This window comes from Cololabis saira, chromosome 12 (assembly GCF_033807715.1).
Source record: "Cololabis saira isolate AMF1-May2022 chromosome 12, fColSai1.1, whole genome shotgun sequence".
NCBI classification, from domain to species: domain Eukaryota; kingdom Metazoa; phylum Chordata; class Actinopteri; order Beloniformes; family Belonidae; genus Cololabis; species Cololabis saira.
This window is the reverse complement of record NC_084598.1, coordinates 12,105,847-12,129,148: the sequence shown is the minus strand read 5'-3', so window position 1 is coordinate 12,129,148 and position 23,302 is coordinate 12,105,847. Positions and strand designations below refer to the sequence as shown.

Below are 23,302 nucleotides of genomic sequence, written 5' to 3'. Positions count from 1 at the left end.
CTCCATCTCTCAACTCCCTGTCTATCTGCTTCCTGCTACTGCAATCATTTATTTACTCAGCCAGTTGCACATTTTCTTCCTAGCCTGATCTCTTACTCACTGATTCTGTCGGATTTTATAACAGTCACGCAGGAAAAAGCTCCTGCGTTCATCATCCCGACAACTGCAGCTAACTTTTTGCCCTTCTGTTTGTCCCTGAGCCTTCGTTTGTACGATTCTAACGAGCATTTGCACGTACAAGTGAGCCTGCGTTGCAAATAATTGTCAAAGAAAAAAAAAACTTTACTGACGCAATATGTCACTTATTTCCTATGCTCACGACGCGCACACCCAAACCTTTAGCCACAGGATGCACGCATCACAGACAGACAATGAACACATAAAGACACTTCCATCATGCCCAGAGACTTCTATTATACCATCTCCGTCATGACACACACAAATGTGCCATACACCACAGCACTTTCAAAATAAGAGAGAGAGGGAGGACTGTCCTGGCTGGGAGTCTGTTTGAACATGAAAAGAGTCAGACAAAAGGTCAACACAATCCTCGGCAGCCTGTCTATTTATACTGAGTAGCCCTGCTTGTCCGAATGAAATCACTCAGAGGGTTGTTTTTTTCTCTCTTTTTAATAGAAAGTGACCACTTTTTTACCCTCTGGTGCTTTCTATTTATTGCAGTAGCAGAAAGGTTTAGAATGGCACAAAGTGAGGAGGAGTCAGAGGAGATGCTCCTCACCCGGATTTGATTTTGGAGCAGAAGGACCTACGTACGCGTTGTGGCTATGAGAGTGTTAGTGTGTGTGTGTGTGTGTACCAGACAGGGCAACTGAGGCTGCAAGTAATACACATGTGAGCACATGTGACCGAACAGGTCTGTGTGCAGCTTGTGCAGCTTGTCTGTCCTGTCATCTGAGGTGAGCGCGTCTGCATTCAGTGTGTGAACAGTTCAGTGTTTCATCTCCCTGTGTAGTGCTGGCTAGACTGCAGTCCACCTGTGCACCTGCAGTCCTAATTTCCAACAGGCATTTGAAGGGTCACCTCTGAAAGAGCCCTCCTATCTGGGCTGTCGCTGGCCTGGTGCCAGTCACACGCTTCTGTAATGCCCAGCGGGAATAGCACACTTAAAATTCGACACAGTCAGTAGCTGGAGCCATTAAAGGTGGACACGGATATCTGCATTACTACAGAAGCCATTAAAGCAACAGGAATAATGATGATGGAGGAAGGTCCACAAAGGCAGGGATGCATATGTACAAGGATAAAAGAAAAGTGAAAAGCAAAGGACAAAAAAGATGACTAACACATCTCACACAAAGACACACGGACCCACAGCGAATGTCCCACGTCCTCCCCCGAGCCAACTCCACCCAAAGCGTCGTGCAACACGCCAGCAACACGGTGCAGGTCTGTGCAGGAACGGCCCGACGCAACAGTGTTCCCCACACATTACGACCTTTCCTGGTCACCTTCACACGCTCCTACTCCCACCTTCCCATCATCCTCGGCGGGTTGAGGAGGAAGAGCGGCTCACAATGCGAGCTCAAAGGAGAGATCAAAGTCCCGCCTGTAATCCCCCCCCCCCCCATCTCCGTCTACATCTGCGTCCCACCCGCGACGGTGCGGACCAGACGGTGCTGGGCCGGCCCTGCCTGCATGCATGCGCGCCCGTGCACCGCCGGGCCACTCCATCACAGTCGGATCCGAACCGACACCCCCCCCCCCCCTGAAGATGAGCGCTGCAGGTGCGATGCGTTCTCCTCTACGGAGAAAAACAACGCAACTGGTACCCGGCGGCCCCGGGAGCGCCCGTCGGGAGCGCAGCGCGTGGAGACGCTGGAGCGCAGGTCTGTATCACACACACACACACACACACACACACACACACACACACACACACACACACACACACACACACACACACACACACACACACACACACACACACACACACTTCCTGATAATGTCATAGCGCTGTTTGTCGGGTTATTATATGCACTCCTGTGTGTGCATTATAATAGCCGTGAGGCCCGTGAGCAGAACATCAGGCCGTGCACGTCCAGTATAAGTCCTACAAACCCCCCCGACATGTCAGTAATGAATCACCGCTACAGTGCGAACACATCTATCCAATAAAATAAAATAAAAACCCGGCACACGAGAGTCCGGGGGGTAAATACTAAATACCAGTCACGCACGGACTCACCGTGCAGGCCGAGCTCAAGGACATCGGCATCGGTGCATGCGCGGGCGGGGAGGGAGGCAGAATCCCCCGTTAATCTGCGTGTGCGCGGAGCGGAGCAATGTCCCAGACCCGGATGAGAGAGGAGAGAGAGAGAGATGCACAGGCTCCCGGGGGGGGTGAGGGTGCTGGTGGTGGAGGGGTTAGGAGAAGGAGGAGGGAGGACGGCAGCAGGGGCTGCGGCAGCTCCGGGCGGCCCGGCGTCCGGAGGACGGGAGGACAGGACAGGCGAGAGACGACGACGGCGCCGATGAATATTCCGCTCCGCGCGGTCACCTGCTGGCTGGTCGGAGGAGCTCTGCGGCGGAGGATGGAGAGACCAGAGAGACGGGAGGGAGGGGGGAGAGAGATGGAGAGAGAGGGGGAGAGAGAGAGAGAGAGAGAGAGAGAGAGAGAGAGAGAGAGAGAGAGAGAGAGAGAGAGAGAGAGAGAGAGAGAGAGAGAGAGAGAGGGAGGATGCACCGGGTTGAGGGTTTAAACACCTCCGTGGTGGGAAGGGGCGGGGCTGGACGGGGAGGGGGGGCAGTCCAGCTCCTGGACGAAGTTGGCCGCTCTGGGCCGTGACAGCTGCTAATTTGACCGAGTTCGGTTCAGAAGACAAGAAAAAAAGAAAAGAAGCGCCGCCGTGAGAGGAGATGCTCGTGCGACATCTCCAGAGGAGGATGAGGAGGAGGAGGAGGAGGAGGATGGGGAGGAGGGGCTGAGCCGCGGCTGGAGCTCGGTCGCAGCATCCGCAGGAGGGGGCTGAGCGGGCTACGTCACCCCCACCCTCTCGGGTGCGTGATGACGTCAGCGGCGCGGCGCAGCCTGCTGTCAAGCCTCAATTTATGGTTCCGCGTTAAATCGACGCAGACCCTACGCCGTAGGGTACGGCGTAGGCCCTGCGTCGTTTTAACGCGGAACCATAAATGAGCCTTCAGTCTGCTGAAGGTTCAGGCCCGAGCGTGTGTTCGCAACGTGATCTGCGTTTCTGTTGCAGTTTTCGCCCTCTTTTGATGTTTGCTCGAAACTTTTAATAATTTGAAATTGATTCAGGTTTGTGTTGGTGCTTATTGCGGCTTTTTATTGTAAGATTAAAGAATAGCTTTTATGTTGACACAAACATCTTTAATTTGGCAAACTACAGTCCCAAATTATGACTTTAGCAACTTTGAACTTTATTCTCTCATTAAATTATTTCATAAAACCAGGAACTCAAGATCCAATTTATTCTTTTCTTACAATCTAAAAAATATTCAAATTAGTAAATAGCACCATTTAAGTTTTCCCAAAGTTTCTTCAAAATGACTTTTGAAACGGCCTGTCCAGGAAATACAGTCCCTGAAGGGCCATTGGTAACATTTATGTATTTTGCATACACAATATAACATGTACATAATATGATTTTACCTGGTATTACATTAGACAAATAAAATCATATAAGAAAACCTCATTGAGCACCCAAGATACTGTCTTGTGCCCAACAGTATTTGCACGTTGGCAGCTTCTGCCACTTCACTTAACTCTTAAATAATAAGTTCTGAAAGTCCTCCACTTAGAAATAAAGTGGAGAAATACACCCTCAGCCTAATAAAAACGAGCAAAAAGGAAATATTTTTTCTTTACTCCACTTCAATTAAAATGAATAGTCATAGTCGTATCTGACCATATTTTCTTCCCTCTCTTTTTAATGTGCGTGGTATCAGCAATAAGGAATGCAGGATGAAGATACACTTTAACACCTCCTTAAATGGTCCAGCGGCGGCTATTAATTGTAATTATTGAGAAGCCTATACATGTGCAGCTAATTTGCTATTGATTGTTTGTGAACATATACGTTCTGACAATCAAACCCAAGTTTTATGTGACATTCACGAATCCATAGGTTTTTAGTACTGAGGTGAGTTTTGTAAAAATCTTCTAATAGATTCTCAATATTTCATGAATAAAGTCTATAGGCTTAAATCTCCAACTTCAAATTCAATGAATATCAGTTTGACGATTAGAAGCAATCGTGTCACTCAAATGTGAAACTATCTGTCCCACAGCTAAACCTTAGCTGAAACTGAGTCATGCAACAAGACAATCATTTCAAAGTCTTGTTGCTACAGTGTCTGGGGTCCTAAACACCCCAGTAACTCGACAACAGAATGGATGTAGAAGAAAATAATGAAAGGACGGCACTAGCCCATTCATTGTCCAGTCCTCGGACTGATGTGGTTGGATGGATGGATGGATGGACGGATGGATGGACGGACGGACGGACGGACGGGCGGGCGGGCGGGCGGACGGATGGACGGACGGATGGATGGATTTACAGCACCAATTCACAACAAAAGTCACCACCAAGGCACTTCACACAGAAAACAAGTTCAATCCAGTCCAACTAAGGACAATCCTGTTCAGTCGAGTTATATTTCAATCCAATTCAATTAGTTGTTATTCAATTATTTCCAATTCCATCAGACGAGATGAGAAAAAAAAACAGCCCAGGTGAAATCCCTCATTCTGAGCAAGCACAAGGCAGCAATGGGGAGGGGAATAAACTTAATTAACAGGAATTAGATAAACAAATAAAAGCCTCAAGAAGAACCAGACTCGGCGAGTCTGGGGCCATCTGCCTCAGCAAACCCAAGCCAGTCCTAACTATGAGCTTGACGCCGAATAGGTAATGAGGACCAGACACTTTTGTGGAACCAGCTCCCACTTCCACAAGCGTGGAGCCTGATAGCTGAAGGATCTCGACGCTCCAGGAACCACAAGGGAGTCTCCAGTCTTGGACTGAGTTGCTCGGTTGGCATAATGTTGAAATATGACATTAAGGTAAGAAAAAGGTAGGTTACTGGTGGCTTTATGTATATTAAGAAAAAAACTTAAATGGATTTAAATGGAAGGAAATGAAAGAGAGCTAAGATTGGAGAAGTTCTCCTGCTAATCCTCGTAAAAACTCTCACTGCAGCACAAATGTTTCTGTAAAGATAGAGATCACTGTGGACATATTAATTATGAGAGTAAAAGTCCCTGAACAGTGTAGTGGGGATGGGGTCTAAGAAACATGTCAATGGTCTAGATCAGTGGTCCTCGCAGGTCCTCGAGAGCCGCTGTGCTGCATATCTTAGATGTTTCCCTGCTCCAGTAAACCCCGATACAGATGCCTGTTTCACCAACAGAACTGTGCAGACCTGGAGGAAACATTGGTGATGACCACTAATTAGAATCAGGTGTGTTGATGCAGGGAAACATCAAAAACATGCAGGACAGCGGCTCTCGAGGACCAGGAATGAGGACCACTGGTCTAGATGAAGCCGTTCTTACTGTTAACTCAGAGAGCTCAAGAGGAGAGAAACACGTGCACCAGTTCCCTCCAATCTGCTCCATTTGATGGCACATCAGAGAAAAGAGTGGGATGGATGCTCATGACAGTACAATTAGAAGAAAAAAAAAGTATGGCTTGCTTGTAGAGCTTGCAGGACAAAACCTCTTCTTTCTAAAAATAAAGATGGCAGAACAGTTTAGGTTTGAAATGTTAGATCTGGACAAATCAGAAGACTTCTGGAACAGTGTCCCTCGGACAGATGCGACTAAAGTGTGGATTTCTGGCCATAATCCACAGGACTAGGTTTTAGCAGAAACCAAAACAGTGTATATCAGCACAAACGCCCCATATCACCTTTCAAACATGGCTGAGTTTTGATGATTTTGAGCTTGTTTTGCAGCTGGAGGACCTGAGCACCTTGCAGTTATAGAGTCAACCATTAACTCAGTCAAATATGAGGACATCGCTGTGACGGCTAAAGCAATGCTGAAACTGGGTCATACATCAAGGAAACAATCCTAAACACACCAGGAAAACTGCTACAAAATAGCTCAAAAAGAAAAAGATGCTACAATGATCCAGTTGACATACAGACTGAAGTGCTGGTTTGTGACCTTAAGAGAGCTGTCCATAAAAAAATGTCCACAAAACTCGGAAATAAACGCAAACAAACCTCAACAAGAGCAACACCGTAAAAAAGAGGGGGTCAAAATTTCTGTACAACAATGTGAACAATTAATAAAGTAATTGAACTAATAATGAAACTGACAACAGAATCTAGAACACGTATTTATTTCTATACCTGGCTGTACATAAAAAACACTAAATTGTTTTAAGCCCCTTGTGACATGAAATGTATTTCTGAATGTACCTCATTATTTTCTCACACTCTGAGATGGAGACATAATTTTAAAATATGGTTTAAATAAATGTTTGCTTGCTTGTTTATCTAAACAATGAACACATTTGTGGGCCAAAGCCTCCAGCTATTGACTGCATTTTCTTTGCTGGTCCAATCATTTATGTTGTGGTTCTAGGAATGGTCCTCTTTAGCGCAGGAAGGGAGATATTTCTGGAAACAGCCGCAGCAGCAGCAGCATTAGTCTGATATTAAGAGAAACTGATGCCCTGATTGTGCAATGACTCTAACTGAGGGGCCAAACTGTTGGCTGACCAGTGAACTCCATGAAGAGAGGTACAAATAAAAACATTTTAAAAAACACAGCTTTTCTGAGTCTTCACCGTGAATCGTCTGGAGATTAGGTCCACCGTCTGCCACGGAAGTCCATCGCAGAGCAAAGAATCATAAATTGATTTCATGCAATCTTCCTCCGGTCCCCCCCGTCCTTGCACATGCATAGCTATATGCACAACTGGCTACTGTCAAAGCTCGTTATACAGCCAGCCAGTGTAACGAAGAAGAGAAGAAATGTATTTATAGATGAATCAAATGAACTTATTAATAGATTTCCTCTACACTGGAGGAAGACGGACCACAGACTTGCCTGTCTATGGAGACACGCACATCCACACACATCACGATGAAAAGCTTTGTTGCTGATTTTATCTTTCCCTCATCTTATCTTTAACCGTTCCACACCATCCCCCAGAGGCAAATAAGACAGAACTCTTTTCCATAAAAAAAGTCTCCCTCCTTTTTTAACAGAATCATCTATGATCAGACGGCAGTTCATATAGTTATTGTGCTGATTATCTATATTTTTACGTGTAATTATAAGCATATTTACATGGTTGCCAGGACCCACGGTGAAGCAGCTAAAGTATCACAATAGGGGTGCAGCAACTGGGACATAGTAAGTTTTGGCTTTGGCTCTTGTTTTTTTTATGATGCCGCATTCATGCGATGCGATTCCACTTTGTAATCATGCATTTATAAAAGATGGATCGTGTTTTCCTCTTTCTTAAATCTCTGACCGTCACAATGTATTTTCATGCCCGACCACCTGCAACTGACAGGAAATTTGAAAACTGGGACGACACTGTCGGATCAAAAGGGGCTCACAACTTATTATGGGTTAATATCATCCATCTAATTTTGACCAAAATCAAAATCCTACAGCCTACTGTGCAACATCCTACTGGAGATAGTTTCATGCAGTTTTAATACTTAACCAACAAAATAAGGGCACTTGTTTTCTTGGTTTTTTGATTATGTTTCAACACTCATCTGAACGCCTTCATCAGCTCTGACTGGTGAAGGTTTATAACAGAAACCAGAGGCCCACCCATCCCTCTTTAGGACAGGAAGGTTCTCTACCTGATCAAAATATGGGATGTTGCGGTCACTTAAATCAACCTGTGAGTTAGTGTGAATCCTTATAGGGAGGAGATTCCAGGCTGCATTGTGAGGTTGGATAGGTGAAACCTGAGGCCACCACCCCTTCTATTCCATAGATGTCTTCTTTCTTTGACTTTTTTGTCCAGAAGGACATAATTACCCTCAAAATAAATATATATAAAGAAAAACATGAGCAGGTTAACCAGAGCAGGATCTAGAGGTGACTGTATTGTCCCATTCAGAAAACGTGCTTTTGGGCAGTCAGCGTTTTCATACCGAGCATCTCATACATGGAACACAGGACCAAATGTCATACGAGACAGACCCACCCTCACATCCTTCATTAAACAATTAAGAACATGGCTTCTAGAGAATCAAGTCTGCACTCATATTACATCTTAGTGTATTTTATTGTATTTTAGCTCCTCTATCTTAGTGTATTTTATTGTGTTGTCTTCTATCGTGTATTTATTAGTGTATTTTACTGCTGTGTGTCATAATTTCTTGGACTGTATGTAATGTATGTATGTCTGGAACCTTCTTTTACATCAACCTGCCCCAGGGACTAAAGATGCAAATTAGCCACTGGCTATAATCTAGCATATTTACATGAAAATGTTATTAATATGTACTGTCCCTGGTTCTTTTCCTTTAAAAATAAAATACAAATACAAAAAAGAGTCTCCGTTACCCTTGAGATGCAGGTGGGCCGCTAATTCTTGACCTGGGGAGGCCGTTCTCCTGCAGTGGTCCATGTGTTTGTGAAGTTGTTGGTTAGTGTGTCTTATATAAAGGTTTGTGCACTCCTGCTGTACTGGACTGTGTTTACAACACCACTCTGTGACTGTTGGGTGTTTGTCCTCAGGGTGAACCAGTTTCTGGCTGAGGGGGTTTTTGGATTTGAAGTGCACCAGGATTTCGTCTAAGTTTCTCAGACACTTTTGCAGTTGATATTTATGATTTCGTTTTTTGTAATTCGACGCCTGCTACTACTGTCATTTAGCAGATGGTTTTATCCAAAGCGACTTACATCTTCTCAGGTTAAGCGTTGCACCTTATCAGAGTTTACAAATATTTAAATTACAATGACATGACATATGTCATGTATATGTCAGGGTTTGACCCTTCCTGTTTTATTTTGAAGCCCGTGTCCTCGTGTTTAAGTTCTGGTTTGACCTTCCTGTTTCTCATCGGCCTTGATCGTCTGCACCTGTGTCTCGTTATCCCTTGTGTATCTCTGATCTTGTCTTTCCCTTGTTCCCGATTGGTCCGTTCTGTCAGGGAGGTTGGAGTCGGACCCAGATGCAGGACAGCAGGAGGCAGGAGTTCTCAAAAACTGTGATTTATTTACTCAAAAACAGAACCAAAAACCAGACCTTGAACAAGAATCGAAAACTATGACGTGGAAAACATGGAGGGATGAAACAGTACGGACCAGCCGGGAGCAAGGGAAAGACAAGACCACATATACACAAGGCATAACGAGACACAGGTGCAGACGATCAGGGCCGATGAGAAACAGGAAAATCAAACCAGAACTTAAACACACGGTCACGGGCTTCAAAATAAAACCCTGACACATATAGTCCAAAAGAAGTTGATCTAAACTTTTAGATACCTTTGCGGCTCATCATCAAATAAAATATCAAGTTACAGAAAGTGTGTGTTTGTGACTCAAGAATAGAAGAGGCAGCAGGATCCTGGATTTTTCATAAATCTGTGTTTTCCTGTGTTTTTGGGTTTAAAATGTCAGATTTGTGTTCCGTGGCTTTACTGCGGTTGGTGATGAACCTTATGAAGGCCGGTATCAGTTTTGCTGACAGATGTGATCAATATCCTATGATCTTTTCAAACATTCATTTCACTTGTAGCGATGATTAGAAATGGCCATGTTTGCAAAGGTGATTCCAATCATGTCAATGATGAGAACAACAGAATAGACCAAGGAAAGTTTCTTCCGTGCCATGTGTGTTTGTCTCACAATGGGGTGCACTATGTTTCAGAAAATGTTACCATACTTAATTAATCAAGATTATTTACAAGATGGTATAAATTGTACAAAAAGGAAAAACAATAACAAAAAGCAACTGTTAAAACAGTAAACATTTTATTGATGCTCAAGGGTTTAAGGTTTTTCAATGGTATGGCTTTTTGTAAATGTTAAAGAAAGATGATTGAAGTTGAAGTTGGGATTTTGATCCATCAGTTTGCCGTTGAAGACATGTTATTTCCCATAAATTATGAATACGTTCACAATATACAGCATTCCCATATTTTCAAGGTCACATTTATCCGTACCAAAACCGTGGACATTTGTCTTTAAAAGAGGATTTTCATGCCTTTATCTTTTTTTTTAAAGAAAAATAATACACAGTTTGACACCAAGATTGAACTACTGCAATTCCTTGTTACTATTTTTTCCATTAATGACTCAACAGCTGATCAAAAATGCTGCAGCAACAGTTCCTATGATGATTAGGAGGAGAGCTAATATTTCCTCAATCTTAGCTGCCTTCATTGGCTTCCTTTTAAATCCAAGAGATCATTTAACCTTCTATAAAGCACTTAAGGGCCTAGTTCCCTCTTATCTCAATAAACTTGTAGTTGCATATCATCCCGACAGAGCACTTTGCTCTCAGACTCCAGGTGTAGTTGTGGTTCCCAGTGTTTCCAAATCTAGAATGTGAAGCAGAGCCTTCAGTTATCAGATTCCTCTTGCATGTAACCAGCTCCCAATTAGTGTTCGGGAGGCAGACGCCGTGTCTACCTTTAAAACTACGCATAAAACGTTTCTTTTTTGATTAACGACATAGTTAAGGATAACTTCAGCAGTGGCAGGTGCATACTCTTATGTGGAGGCGTGCATCTTTATTTTGGTTTCCCTGTCCTGTCATCAAAGACCCCCAATTTATTAAAGCAGATGGCCTCCTCCCACAGGCCAAAAACACGTATGTAAAGTTAATCTGTGATCCTAAATTGCTCACAGTAGTGAGCAGGGCTTATGGGCAGAAATATGTGCCACTAGAAACTGAATTTGAATCATTTATATTTGAATTTGAATTGCTCAACTTGAATAATTGCATTAAAAAACTGAACCTGAATCACATAATTTGAATTTGTATTGTTTAATTTGAATCATTGCATTAAAAAACTGAATCTGAATCACATAATTTGAATTTGCATTGTTTAATTTGAATTATTGCATTGGAATCTACATTCCGAAAAACTGAATCTACATTCAGCTCTCACAATTCAAATTCAGTTCTTGAAATTCAATTTCAATTCTACTGTGCCAGACATCCGGGTCTTCTGGAGGAACAGCAATCGAGTGCAGATACAAAGAACTCGGGTATCAGTCACGTGACGTTTTTTGTTGTTGTTTTTTGATGTTGGCAGGTATGGGTATGTATAAAGTCCATGACTTAAAAATATAGAATACAAAGATTAGTAATTAACGGTGATTACAGCTGGAGGTTCCTGTGAACAGTTTTAGAGGCTTCTCTTTTACTATTGCGGTCTATGGGAAAAAAGGGATTTTTTTGTTGCAGTACCGCGGCTGGCCACTGGGAGAAACCGGCGTGCTGCAGAGTGCGAGACTGGGGGGCTGGAATGTCCCCGGTCGGTCCTCCAGATGGCGCTGACAACAAAAAACGTCACGTGACTGATACCCGAGTTCTTTGTATCTGCACTCGATTGCTGTTCCTCCAGAAGACCCGGATGTCTGGCACAGTAGAATTGAAATTGAATTTCAAGAACTGAATTTGAATTGTGAGAGCTGAATGTAGATTCAGTTTTTCGGAATGTAGATTCAGTTTTTCAATGCAATGATTCAAATTAAACAATGCAGATTCAAATTATGTGATTCAGATTCAGTTTTTTAATGCAATGATTCAAATTAAACAATACAAATTCAAATTATGTGATTCAGATTCAGTTTCTAGTGGCACATATTTCTGCCCATAAGGGCTGGACTGGGACAAAAAATCGGCCCGGGCATTTTGAGCCTAGACCGGCCCACCAGGTATTGATGGAAAGAAAATGAAGCCTATGAATGAAAACAAACGTTCTTGTGACACCACTTGTACACTGTCTTTTTGGTGTGTATGTTCTTGTCTAATAAACCTTAACCTACACCATCCCTCCCAGTCCCGTTTTAGATACATATTACTGTTTCTGAGTAGACCAGCAAACTTGTATGGCAAGCCGTTTTAACATTTAATAGCTAGACTGGATATGTGTTGCAGATATCTGTAATTCAATTCTTCCTAGTCAAAAAGAACATTTCAGATATCTACAATGATATATTAACCCATTTTAAACAGGGGGAACGCATTCTGACAGGGTGAAATACTGCTGTCAGAATGCGTTCCCCCTCTGTTTATAATGAAGGGAGGCTCACACATCTTTCAAATTCATACCGCTGACTTCTTTCACCACCACAGATAAGTCCTGTGATTTTCAGGCTGATATCATCATATTTGACCATTTTAAACAGGGGGAAAGCAGCCCTGCCTCTGTTTTTACTAACTAATGAACTTGAATTGCCTAAACAGTGGGTTCTTCCAATATATGTATATATACACAAAGTCTTTGCTGCGATGGCATCACTGTAGGTAAACATTTCTCCAAAAAGATTGATGTATTATTTAACCCACCCACTATTAATCACAGCATTATTAAAAGTAGTGACAATCACGAATCCAAACACCACTGTCCCTGTCAAAAAAGCAACTTAAATGTGGAGTTGCTAATTTAGTTTTATAGAATATATAAGATATTGAATATGAACTCATCATTCTTCAAATAGTATCAATAATAATATCAATAATAAGCCACGCGCTCTAATGTTGTGACTGTGTCTATGAATTGGGGCAGACTATGAACCACATAAAACATTTTCTTAGAAAAAAGTTATGTATTTGTTTTTGCTCAATGTTTTTCTATTATTGACATAGGTAGGGTTAAAACAAGACACAGTAGCTTTGGGTTGAACTGTCATTTATTATATTCAGGCATCAGAACCGATTGTCCTAAAAAAAGAGGAAAATTCTCGATGTGGACAAGTGAGGGCGCAACACACCCAAAACCTCTAGGGGGGTCCGGGGGCATGCCCCCCCCGAAAAATTTTGAAAAATAGACTCAAAATGGTGCATTCTGGTGGTCTCAAAGCTCCATAATCACATCTTTTATCAATGCAAGAATACACAAAAAAAATCTGAATTTTTGCAAAGAATTATGCATTTTGAGGGGGGGGGGGGGGCATCGGCCCTCGGCTATGATTGGTCCAGCCCATAACCAATCTAACTCATCATAACCAATCGGCCAGTGGTACCAGTTGTTGTCAGGTAAAAAACAAAATCAAATGGGCCGATGGGCCTGCCCGGGCCAAAATCACCATCGGCCCACCGGGCAAATGCCCGGTATGCCCGATGGCCAGTCCACCCCTGGTAGTGAGTGTGAGCGTGCAACGAAGTTTGTCTATATGTGGTCTTGAAACTGGGGACCTCTACAGGGAGGGCCCCCCCGCATTTTGGCCGAAGAGCACTGGGACGGACTCCAGCAGATCTATCACAAGTATTTATACGCAAGCTGACGACACACTCAGGGACTGTCATTACCCGATGTGAGTCGCTACCCGATTTGAGTCACACATGCGCAGTCGCGTCCAACATCGTCGGCCATCTTGGAAAGCAACATACGGCAACACCACTTGGACAAACTACAGTTACGTCCCCAGACTTGATAGACAAGATCTAAACACACACTTATTTTGATATACACTACTCACAATAAGTTAGGGATATTATTATTTACATGATTGCTTTTCCTATTTGGTCTGAATTTTAATGAAATAAGTTCCCTTTGATATTACTAATGATGAATGAGAAGAAACACCATTTTCATTAGTTTAATATTACCCCAAAAATGTATACAATAAAAATAGTCTCTCACAATATCCCTAACTTATTGTGAGTAGTGACTGACTGATTTACTGCTGAAATGCACAGCGAAAAGTGGCGCATGCGCGGTAGTGACTCACATCGGGTAATGACAGTTTGTCCAAGTGGTGTTGCCGTATGTTGCTTTCCAAGATGGCCGATGATGTTTGTTTATTTGTTTATTTGTTTATTTAAAAGGATCCCCATTAGTCTTCACCATGGGAAAACTATTCTTCCTGGGGTCCACACATAGACATACAAAAGATGATAATATAAAAGATGATAATATAATTATAATAATAATAATAATAATAATAATAATAATAATAATAATAATAATAATAATAATAATAATAATAATAATATAATAACATGACAATAATAATAAAGATGACAATAATCCAACTCAAAAAGGGTGAAAAACCTTCACTACAATTCCTGAAATAATAAATTGAACCAAAAATAAAAGATTAACTAACCAACCATCCACATCTTAAGTAGCAATATTTGCTACTATCACCAGATCTGTTCCGCTTATGAACAAGATAGTTTACGACTTTATAATATACCCATCCCTCTATTTATAGAAGTATAAATATATATTACATATCATAATATACCATGTATCATACATTATAATATACTCATACTTCTAAACTATATATACACTCATAGCCTACAGAGATTTAGAATATATTAACTATTAAATTTATAATATATATTTTGCACAATAATCACAATATATACCTCGGACCGATCATAACTTCCTTCTGAACCACAGCCTGCTTCAGTCTCCTTTTAAAACCTGTTGGACGCGACTGCGCATGTGTGACTCCAATCGGGTAGCGACTCACATCGGGTAATGAAAGGGACTAACAAGGAACAGGTGGGGGCAATCAAGACAGACCAAACCATCAAAGGAAGTCACACACCATGGAAATCACTGTCAAAATAAAATAGGAAATCTACAGGCACAACAGAAGTCCAACAGCAAAAAAAAAACAAGAATAAACCAAGACCAAAACTCAAAACTGTGGAAGATCTTAATATCATACAGACTGGGAAGAGAAGATCGGTTCTGATATTTCAAGGTCAGAAATCACTTCAATGAGGAAATTAAACAGTTAGATATTATTAACTGCAATATGATCAGCATGTTAATAGATGCAGATAAGGCCAAAGACACTAAACATATAATATCAGTAATTTATCAAATAAAATTCCAGAAACAAACCACTTCCCAGGATAAACAGAAATGGGAGGGGAAATCGTGCCTGGAGATATCTGAGGATGACTGGAGAGGTATTTTGGAGGGTTAGCTTAGGTTAGGACTCAAGAGCCTGGCGAGAATATGAGCTGGAAAAACAAGCTTTTCTCTGACTCCAGAATTGAAATTTAAACAGGATGGGACAAGATAAATGCTGGAGGAAGTCCAGAAAGTCAGCAGCAGACCCCATTCTGGTCCTGCCCCCGCCAATATTGAACCATATTGGCGAGAATTTGAAAAAAGTCACTTTTCCATCAACCCTAGATTTGCGCAAAACCCAAATATCGAAAAACAAATCAGGCGTAGTTCGAAAAAACTCCCAAATAATGCAAAAACCTTTTTACACTTTCAGGAGATGCATTGTTTTCAGACAATTTAGTCGATAATCTGCTTTATCCCAAAAGTGTCATGGAAACGCTTTTTGCACATTTCAACGTCTCCGGCAGCGCTGGATGTGAAGTAGCCAGTCAATCTACAGTCATTAACATCTAGTTTCCAGCTGTTTCTGGCCTCGTTAATACGATGTAGTCTGCTATAACACTGCTTAATCATTATGCATCACATAAAGTCTCTGAATAGTCATTTGAATGATCATCTGCTGCCTTCATCCTCTGAGGTGGCTGCAATCACAATAATTTGTCAAAGACTAAAGATGTTTTCTTCCATCTTCGTCAATGCTGAGATTTTCTTTTTTGCTGTATTGAAGTGAAGTCTTATTCAATGGAAACACCGACCCCCTGCAGCCCTACCTTGATTGCAAACTTAGAGATTCCATTTTCTTCTGCACAAAAATGTAATAAAAAAGCGACTACAGACAATATTCAGGAAAGAAGTTATTTTTTCTTTTGTTACACTATTCCTTGGTAAAATCCCAACTGGACTTTAAGTCCAGGACAAATATTTTTATAAAGTGTTCTTGGCTGCTAGCAAGAAGACCATCACATGGAAATAGCTGCAAACAAATCTGACATCAAGAAATGACTGGACTACAATCCTAAAAACATGAATATAAAGAAAGGTATAAAAAATAAAAAAACAGCAACCTACAAAGATATGACAACACACATTTTTGGTCGGTTACGGTCGGCGGGAATTAGTGTGGGACGAGTCTGTTGCCATTTTTATAATATTATTATTCTTAATCTGGCTTTAAGTTTATCTCAAATCAGATTTGTATTCTGTTCAACAAGGCTTGCAACGGAGATTTCTTAGCTGATCCCTGAGCTTAATGCTGATGAGGAATTATGCTAATAATCTCAACCAGGACAATAAAAATAAACATTACAACAGAAAAGCTTAATGTCAGGATGTTCATGTGCTCGGCATTTCAACCTAAAGCCCCAGTTTCTCAGCACACTTCCAAACCAGTCAGTCAGAATCTGTACTTCATTGGGTCTTTAACGCTCTATAAATTATAATTTATAATATAATCTAAGACAATTGTACTTTTCTTAAATATGTTTTCAGATAAAGAGTTGAGTTTTAATCAGTTGATGATCTTGAAAATCTTTGCTAGAGCTTTGACTGACGGTTCGAAGGCTCGTTCTGTCAGCAGGCCTATCCGTCTTTTCATCGTCTCACTGTTTACACAGACAATATATCATGCAAGCTTCTCTTTCTGCCCCTCCTGTAGATACTAAGAACGTGCACGCAAACACACACACACACACACACACACACAAAGTTGAGCACACACAATCTCTTAAATCTATTGTTTGTGCATTAGGCTTTTAGAGTGTTTAGGAGTGCTTGGTTGATGTCTAATCGGTCCAAGACTGGAGGCTGCTGAGCTTTTATCGGTTCAAGGACACTCACTTGGAGACTGCAGGCCTCATGTAACAACATCCCAAACTGTCATTTTGATGTAAACACACGTGCATACGATGAAGCATGCAGCTGGTTGTGTGTGTGTGTGACCTTCTGACTTCCCCTCAAGCTCGGAGTAAAGGCTGAAGTGATGTGTAAGCAGATCAGAAGCACACAGAGGAGAGGCGATCGGAGCAGGGTCAAGGGTGTCGAAGTGTGATACAAAGATAAGCCCTCCTTCTTCGCTGGCCATTTTAACTCCTCTCCACTTCCCTCCATCCTCTTCTTGCCTTCTACAAGTCTCACACCCATCCATGGTATTCTCCTTTTCCTAACTCCTCTGACTCCTTCCCATCTGATGGTTAATTCATGGAGCCTGGCTGAACATGCACCCTCTCCATTATTAATATAACATTAGGGAGACGTAGGGAGGAGGAGAGAAGGAGACACGGCGGGGGACAGATGGTGAGGAAAAAAGGAGGGGAAGGAAGTCAAGGAATCAGGGAGAGGGGTGAGGAAAGGGAGATGGACAGAAGAAAAGACTGAGATAAAAAGAGAAAGGTAAAAAAGGGAGGATGACAGGACCGGTGCAAACGGAGTGGGAGGCAGCCAGATTTTCCCAAGTAGGTGCAGAGAGAGGCAAGGAAAAAATCTGGACGAGTGACGGATGAGAGGGGAGCGAATGTGTCAGGAAGAGGAATATCGCAGGACATGTGATGCAGTTGGGATGCACACAATGTCTCATGTCCTGAGAGGAGAGGCAGGGGGTGCATGGGAACAGGAGCGAGGGAGGGGAAGACTGACAGAGAGACTCAGATGTGTCAGAAATGATCATGTGACTTCATCCTGGACACACATACACACGATGAGACAGGCAGGCCTGATTTTTGTGAGATACACACAAAAAGAGGAGGTAAGTCGACACTTGTTCTAAAAATAAACAGTTTTAAAAGCTTTGTGTGACAAAAGGAAGGAAATTAGAGCAGATCCACAACGTCTTGGCAGGCAAAACTAAAATGACATACAAAATATGAAGAAAAACGACGACCAGGGTTTAGACTGTAATAATGCATATATTCAGGAATTGTCTTATCACCAACACATTGTTTTTTATTTCTTGAGTCTTTCATTTCATGTCACAAACACAAAATCTGTGAAATTATAACCAAAAGAAAAAGTTTCATAAATATTTTTTGTGTAGTAAACCCTCTTCATTTTCAGTCAGGATACCCTCCATTAAAGCCCTCGTATGTTCATAAATTACATTTTAGGATGCTATGATTCCACCTATCTTTTAGAGAGGTTTGGGCGTGATGATCAGTTGAGCTGGAAAAGCCAGCTGCAGGCAAACTCAAGTTAACTCAAGTGACCAGTGACATGTATTGGATTGAATAATACTTTATTAATACCTTAATACCTTATTTATCCCAAAAAGGAAATTATATTATTGCAGTATAAATTAAGAATAAATTGAAATCTTAAAATTTAATAAAAAATGAGAATAGCAAATAGTAGGAAGTCAGAAATGTAGAGAGAGGAGTGTTTGAAGTCTCTCCACATGATTGTATGGGGTCACTGCATCTGTAGCCTGGCAGCTACTCAGATGATGACGTCACATGCGGCATTGGCAGGTGACATCGACCTCGCTTGGAAGACAACCTGGATGGAAACACTCATTCAATACACGAAAATACAGAAGCTTTTCCACTATTCATATTTTAACTTGGGCATTTCCAATATTCCAATATGCAGATACACTTACTCACAGTAGCACGTCCATGATTGCGTCATCTGTTGTAATTTGACTTGGACTTACACCAATGATTTGTGACTCTACTTGGACTTGTGCCTGTTGAGTTGAAAACATTTGATATTTTACCCAAACCGACAAAGATTAAAATATATCAATTAAAAAGTGTACACAAATCAGTTAATTTCACTCATCGCCACTGAACCAATGCAGGCTGTCTCTCACGCTCTCTCGCTGCTATGAATGCGTGAGCTGTCAGCACAGCCAGACAAAATGAACCAGAATGAGATGTTGCTTTTTCAAATAAGAACAGCACCTTGCAAATATACAACTTTAGGGAAAAAAATGCCGTATACAAAACATTTGACATTGCACAAAGAACGGTAGGTGCTGCGGTCATGCTAAGCTGTTCCAGTTGACTTTAGCCGAATTCAGCTCCGGGTTAAGTTACTATTTAGCTTTAATGTGTATGATGTTTTTTGTCATGTTTGAGTACCAACCATCTAACTTCCAGGTCGATGCTCGCGTGGAAGTAAGATTTGTTGCAGTTCCTCAACTGGCCGCTAAAAGGTGGCTGCAAAAGTGAGTCAAATGTTGAACTTTAGAGCAGAAATACACATATTTACAGCCTGGTACAATAAACTGTTTTAGTCTCAATCTTTTGAAATCCAATCCACAACAATTTAGAGGGGGGTGGATTATTTTGTAACACAAGAGAATTTATATAAAGCATAAAATCTATTTCTATTATGATTGATTGACAGTCGGCTCAGCCACTGGCTAGCCACTATCACTTCCTCATCTGTAATCGTCATGCCAACACGCTTTTACAAAGGAACCAACTGTTTGTATGAACCCAGGGGGGCTAAGTAATTTTCAGATTTTTCCATGGATTCAACATGTTAAATGGTATATTCTGCGGTGCACGCCTGCCAGCAGTTCTGGGAGATATTTTGGCGGGGATCCACTGGCCTGCTAGCCAGAGCTAATTCTGACTGACATATGGTGGATGTGTCTCCGTCAGCTTCCCGAGCAACATGGCTGCTCCCTGTACAAGGAAAAATGGGCTTCAAAACTGCTCTTCGGTAACTAGCAGGACAGGTGATCTAATGCGTCATCCATTGTTTTTCACAATCTATGGTCCGGTACCCCGAGTGCATCCAGGATTAGCTAATGTGCATCTTTTTAGCTCAGTGTTGGTGATGGATGGTGACCAGGGGTTTGTTATGTTCAAACTGAGTATGTTCAAACTGAGTCCCGTTCAGTTTCATGAAAGAACTGATCATATAACAACCATTTTTGAGATATATGAATGATGATATTGCAGGTCCGAATCGAATTACTGCGGTCGAGCCAACGGCCATTCATACTTGATATCTTGGTAAATATTGTAGAAGCATTGGGTTCAGGGTTTAAACTAGGCCGGGGCAGACTAAGCCTGGTGACATATGAGCCAGTGTTGCATCATCAGCCACAACAAAAGCAATAATTATTTTCTTTTTAATTCCATTTGAATTAATAATAATCAATTTCTCTTTGGGGATTAGTAAAATATTTCTTTATATTTTGATTTAAATAAAGACTACTTCCTCCTGTCTGTATGGATGTCTGGTAGATGCCCGCTGACATCCTGACCTGCAGCCCTGTTCATCAGATATGTGTTGAATCTCTTTGAGTCTTTTGGTGATTTTATCTTTCCCAGTTTGAAATGGAGCAGCAGGTCCCGGTCAAAAACTAAAGAACTAGTGTCTAGAACACAGTTTGTGATGTTTAACAACGGGTGTCTATGACATGTTGGTTATTAAGTGTTGGTTATTCAGTTTCTGATCATTAAGAAATGTATTTAGTTATTAACCTTTGTGCTTGGAATTAGGAGCCTCACTGATGTAGATTAGTTTATCAGTAACAGATATGAGATTGTTAGATTTGTTCAGGGGAAACCCAACAATTCTGTTTTAGTTGTTTTAAATATCTCAGTTGTAGTTCCACTTTGAATATTTCAAAAAGACAAACCCTTTTCTGATTGTCAATTTAGAAATATTATGTACATATATCTAAATCGCACCATGGGTGCTCGAGCCTTCAGTTGCTCAGCACCCTGGACTCTGGAACTCCCTCTCCCCACACATAAAACAGACAGACTCCATCACAACATTCAAAATCCAACTCAAAACCCACCTGTTCAAACTCGCTCACTCACTCTAACGGGACACTGTGCACTACACTACACCAGTTTGTTCTATTTATTGGTCTATGCACTTCATTTATGCTGTCTGTTGCTGCTTTTTGTATTGTATTTTTGCTTTTGTATTAACTGTATTTTATATAATGTGTGTTTGTATCACTTGTAAGGTGACCTGAAAGGCACCTCTAAATGAAATGAATTATTATTAAATATTTTATTCTCTACTCTGTTGTAAATTGTATATCTGCTTATACACGCGCGCGCGCGCACGCACACACACACACACACACACACACACACACACACACACACACACATATATATATATATATATATATATATATATATATATATATATATATATATATATATATATATATATATATATATATAATTTATCTTCATCCTGTGCACTCTGTCTTCTGTTGCTGCCGCCTACTAGAGAAGGACCTGTTTTCAAAATTGTGAGAAGAGTGGTCTAACTCATGAGTGGTTTGTACCCCCTTTTTTTTCATTTATTTATTTATTTATTTCAGGAGCCAAGCACATAAGAGTCATCAAAGAAGAACTAAGATGTAGTGATCCTGCTGGGGGCCTGTGTGGGTCAGCTCTGGGCTCTGCCCTGCAGGTCCGATTCCTCCTTTCTGTCTTGGGCAGGATGGGCTCCCTCTTTACCCCTGTGCTGTCCCCTCCGTGCTGCAGGTGTCTTGTGGTCCAGCTGGCTGGTGCCGTCCCCGGATTCTGAGCTGGTCTGTTTCCCATTCATTTTGGAGACTTGTGGCCCATTGGCTGTATTCATGGGGGGGCTGGCCGGGCTAGCCAGGAAATCCAGTTCACTGGTGGAGGCTTGACACTGACCTGTAGAGGTCTGAATGATCTCCTGTACTCTGACACCAGCATCAGCTGTGATTCAGCCCCAAGTTCTGGCTGTGGTCATGAGTTGCTGCTGAACTAGTGTTGGAGGTCAACATCACAGGTTTATGTGGTTCTGCTGGACTGCTTCAGCTCTGGTATGAATTTACATATATCTAACCTGCTACACAAACACCACTCCACCACACACACCACATCCATCACTGTCTTATGTCCTTGTCTGTGATTTTAGTGTCTGACAGAATATGTCTCAGGTCCCAATAAAGTTTGTTAGACTGGACTTTCAAGAGGTTGTTGAAGGACACATTCACCCTCACTCACTGACATGTATGCACAAGAAAACATAAAACTGCTGTAAGATCAAATTGAATATGAAAAGGGACTCTTTTTCTTCCAATCTTGGCACTAACCTACATGTATATGTGGAAGGTTGAAAAGCAGCAACTGCACTGTATATGTGACTGGAAGTATATCAAATCTTTTTCAATTTCAACCAATTTAAAAATAATGAATCGATTAGAATTCAGTAATATAAACTCTTAGAAAACAGGACACATGAGCAGAAATACCTCTCATGGCCAACGCTGCACTCCAGCCTGGCTGGTTCCTGTACATCCTGCAGTCAGTGTAATGCAATAACAATATGCTCAAGTGTAGCAGAGTGAGAGAGGGATTAACTCCGAGCGATCCGTTTCCGGTTCTTACGGGGGCCAGGTGAATATGTTAAGCCTTTCATCTTTAACGGGTCTGTTTCTCTAATGGGGAACTAGTCGAGCACCAGTTACAGCACTGCTACACTGGAACAGCTCCATTTCTCTTTATGTTCAATGTTCTGCCATTTGGCGCCAAGCCGGCTGAGCACTGTTCTGAGAGGCTTTGGCTCGAGCTCTGCAGCCGCACCCTTCCACCAGAGAAGTCATTTGAAAAAAGAAATCAAATGTATAGGTATTTAACGGTTCAATGGCTTTCATACAACTGGACACAATTATTCTTTGTTTAAAAAAACAAAACAAAAATACAGATACATTACCCAAACAGGATGAGATTATACATCGGACGGGGGACATTTTCAGGAGCAAACGGATTCTCATTTTGTGCTCTAATGAGTATTTTGGCAGCAGGGTGGTGTGTGTTCACTGTAATGAAGAAATATGCCACTGTGCATCAGTGTGTATTACTGACACTTTTAATAGCTTTTAGGAAACAGTGGATCTCTGGGGAAGATGAGAACTATAAATGAGGCTTGGATATGCAAGTTACATGGTATATGTCAACAAATCTTTAATTTTTCTTGGGGTTTATTATTGTCTGAGCTTGTAATCTAAGTGATCGGTTGTTGAAACTGTCCACTTTTCAAACTCATTTAGCCGTTTTGTGTGTGTGTGTGTGTGTGTGTGTGTGTGTGTGTGTGTGTGTGTGTGTGATTTAATATGAGAATTGGCTCTTTATGGGTTTTTTAACATTTTAACTATCTTCATTTATTCAAATTGCCCTATAACTGAGTGCAATTACAGCAGCAAAGTTTATCCTTAAGGATGGGAAGACTTCAACTTCTCCATGTTTCAAAGCTATTAAATGGTAGGAATTGTAAATATGGAAAAATGGCATCTTAAAGATTGAACCTGCCAATACAAATGGGACATGGC

At 41.6% G+C, this 23,302-nt stretch overlaps 1 protein-coding gene across 4 annotated transcripts in view; it reads right to left on the bottom strand.

Moving 5' to 3' along the window:
• atp2b3b (ATPase plasma membrane Ca2+ transporting 3b) overlaps positions 1-2,576 on the bottom strand; it is a 58,483-nt gene extending 55,907 nt beyond the window's left edge. For 2 of the 4 annotated variants that reach the window (XM_061735558.1, XM_061735559.1), the window contains exon 1: positions 2,207-2,575. The gene's annotated coding sequence lies outside the window, so the exon portion shown is untranslated. Of the gene's footprint in view, positions 1-2,206 lie in introns of all 4 variants that reach the window. The other 2 variants (XM_061735557.1, XM_061735560.1) reach the window with 2 other exon arrangements.
• Between the last annotated feature and the right edge of the window lie 20,726 nt (positions 2,577-23,302).